This window comes from Echinops telfairi, unplaced genomic scaffold (assembly GCF_000313985.2).
Source record: "Echinops telfairi isolate 266 unplaced genomic scaffold, ASM31398v2 ScPeMD7_7412;HRSCAF=8450, whole genome shotgun sequence".
NCBI lineage: Eukaryota > Metazoa > Chordata > Mammalia > Afrosoricida > Tenrecidae > Echinops > Echinops telfairi.
Window position 1 is genome coordinate 17,887,872 of NW_022111312.1, and position 3,696 is coordinate 17,891,567.

A 3,696-nucleotide genomic window follows, 5' to 3' on the forward strand; every position below is an offset into this window, starting at 1 on the left:
GGGGGGGAGGCAAGAAGGCCAAAAGCATTTACATGAGGCCCAAAGGTAACTTAACAGGTCTCGCACAAGGGAGAGACCCGCACCCCGTGCCTGTAGCCTACACCTGGGGAAGAGTAAAGAGAGGATTGGCCTGAGAGGGAGCTCGGGCTCAGGGCCCAGGCAGTTCCTGTGCGCCTCTGCCCGCCAACCTACAGCACGACCAGAGCAAAAGCCAGGAACTGGCTTTCTCCACAGCTGGCTTTTAACACCTCTGGCTGGGGAGGTGTGGTTGAAAGTATCGGAGGACCCCATTGACTGAGTTTAGGCAAATCTGGGTGATGGCATAAACCTGGGCTTAGTCTGTGTACCAAGTGTACCTCCCGCCTGGGCTCAGAGGGCTTGTGTGTGAGCAAGCTCAGTTGGGGCTTCCCATAGGTGTCCAATTAGTGTCTGATTTCTTCCCACCGCCCCATGTAGGCCTTTGCAGGCATTGGGGAGACAACCCCACTTGTCCCTAAATCTAGCTACCTTTACATTTGAATTCCTAGCAGTTCCCTGCGGGAAACAGAAGCAGAGAGTATATGAAGACAAATTCTCTATGCTCAGATGTTAGGGAGTCTGGGAGGCTGAGGCTCCCGTGGCTGGAGACCTTCACGTTTGTAGGTTGGAGATGCATTTCCAGTCACATTCTCCTAAGTAAATGTTATTCCCACTAGGTCCCCCCATAATAATGACAAATTTAAGGTGCTACTTGCAAGCACATGGTTGCTACTTTAATGTACACTGGAAGGCTACTTGCCAGACAACTGTCTGCCACCAGACCCATCAGACCCTGTTGTCTGTCCCACCCTACGTAGGGCCCACTCCCGTCTGATAAGGATCATGGATTGTCCCCCTGGAGGAGAGCTCAAGGACACCGAAGGTGAAGCCAGCTCAGAGAGGACCAACATTGGGCTCTTTTTGACTCTAGAACTTGCCTGTCTTATTACATATGCGCCTTCCTTTTACACATACGCCTCTAGTACCTCCCCTTCCTATTGCGTGTACACCCCTAGCTCTTCCCCCTCCTGTTACATGTATGCCTCTAACACAACCCCTTCCTGTTCCATATGTGCTTACCGTGGCTTGCATGCCTGAGATTACATTCTCTCTCTCGGCTCAGACCTACCTCCTGATGCATGGCAGAGGGGAGCACCCCAAAACTTTTGTCTGTCTCTTAATTTCTTCCCTTCAATTACACAACAGTCCCTTAGGACCCATCCAGATGTGAGGCTAGATCTCACAGTTCCCCATTTATGTACTCTTGCAACCATTTTTGCATCATCTTTGGCAAAATTTGACTGACGTGATATTAATGAGACAGCTTAATAATTTCCACACTGTTGAATCATTTTCTTTGGAATGGGCATGAATGGGGATCTCTTCCTATTGGTTGTGCAGGTGGGTGTCTTCCAAATGTCCTGACATAGATGAGTGTTTCCAGTGTTGCATCTGTTTGTTGAAACATTTCAATTGATATTCTCTCCTTTTCTGGAGCCTTGTTTTTGGCCAACGCCTCAGGGATTTTAACCCTCCATCAGTTATCTCTCTGGCCAAGGTACAATGGTTTGGGGAAGTCACTTGACTGTCCCACATCAGCCCCTTCCCCCCAACAGTTTTATTGGCATATATTTCACATTAACAATTCCATAGTTCAGTCACATCAAGAAAAGTTGTACAATCATCACCACAATGTATTAGAATACTTACTTTAATCGTGGAGTCATCATTATTAGCTGTCACACATCATCTAAAAACAATTATTCCAAATAATCAGCATGGCCCAAATAATCTTTCATATTTTTTAACAAATGCAATGAACATTTCTGTATTTACACTTTGAAAAAAATAGTTTTAGAAATAGAAATGGGATTATCTGGTCCAAGAATTTATAAGAATCATTGTATTTGAAAAAGCATTGTCAGGTGGGGGAGGGAAGGGAAAAATGAGGAGCTGATAGCAAGGACTCAAGTAGAAAGAAAATGTTTTGAGAATGATGATGGCAACAAATGTACAAATGTGCTTGACACAATAGATGGATGTATGGATTGTGTTAAGAGTTGTACAAGCCCCCAATAAAATGATTTTTTTTAAAAAGGACATAATCTAGCTACCCTTGAGGGACACTGATTAGATTTGTTAAACCTCAAATCGTTACAGTTTGACAATGTTTAATTCTGTAACAAGTGCCCACCAGTGAAAACATCACTGTGCCTGGGAACCAGGACGCTGATGAACAGCGCTGTCTACCTGCCTTCATCTCCCTGCCACCCTGGGGAGTCGCCATCCTGAGCCCTGCCTTCCCATTGCCTGGGCTTCCTCCTTTCTGTGGGTTCCTTGGGAAAGCACATTTTCTTGCTTACTTCTTTCCCATTTCATCTCTGCGACCTGGTGGCATGGTGGGTTACAAATTTGGCTGCGGACTGTAATGTCAGCAGTTTAAGGCTGCCAGCTGCTCCCAGGGAGAACGACAAGGCTGTCTGGTCCTGTCCAACGTTGGTCTCCAAAACCCCAGGGCAGTTCTGCTCTGCTCTGAGTCGGAATCGACCCAGTGGGATTGGTTTTGTGTGTTTCGGGTAAGGCACTGTGGCGCATGTGTTCTGTGGGCGCTTTGCCCGGTGCCCTCGTTCTGCCTGGTTTCTGTGTCCCAGCGGGGAGCCAGGGATGATTTCTGGGGTCCGCTTGCAGACCCTCCAGATACAGGCTTTCCTTACAGAGAGGTTGGAGAGTGGGGTGTGTAGTGTGAGTGGTTTGCCCCACCCACTTCTAGTTTTTGTTTCCTTTTTTAAATTGGATGTGCTGATATTTTGGGTTTTAATTTTCTTTTTAACCTAGTTTCTCTGTTTATGACACCAACACATTATATCACCACTGCCAGCTATGAAATATTGTGACCCAAGATTATTACCAAAATATTTCTTGCAAAAATTCCACCTATAAACTATGATCGCCCAAAGACAGGGCCTGAAAATAATCAAGCTTCTAAACCTAACTGCCAGTTTATGGAAACATAATATCAGAGAAATATGTTAAACTACAGCAACATTCAAAATAGGAGAAACTCAACAGAAGAAATGATTGTTGAGGGCGGAGGAGTGTGTGGGGGAGGAGGACAAGAAAAAGGGGGAAAGTTACAGCTTAGAAGAGATTTACGAGCCACATGAATGGGTCCTTGTTTTGATCCTGGTGTTAATTTCTTTTAAGTTACTACACAGAGAACTGTGAGAAGTGGCTGTGCATCTGATAACCAACGGCGTGGAATGGCCTTTAGGACTGTGTTCCACATGCCTTTCCAAAGCTCCTTGTCAGGAGCAGACTGCCAGCCCTTTCTTCCTCGGCACTGCAAATGAATTTGAACCTCCAGACTTTGGGTTGGCAACCAAATGTGTTAGTTCTTTGCACTACCGAAACCAGAATAATCAAACTCACTGTCCAGTCCAGTCCAGTCCAGTTCATGTCAGACAGAGTACAACTGTGGGTTTCTGAGGCTGTACCTCTTTACCGGAGCAGAAAGCCTCATCTTTCTCCCTGGGAGTGGCTGCTGGAGTCCAACTGCTGACCTTGAGACTGGGAGCCCAGGACTTAATCCACTATTTCACTAGGGCTCTGTTTGCACTACCCAGGGACTCCATATTTGCAATTCCCAAGGAATTATTGTTATTTTTTTATGTGTCAATG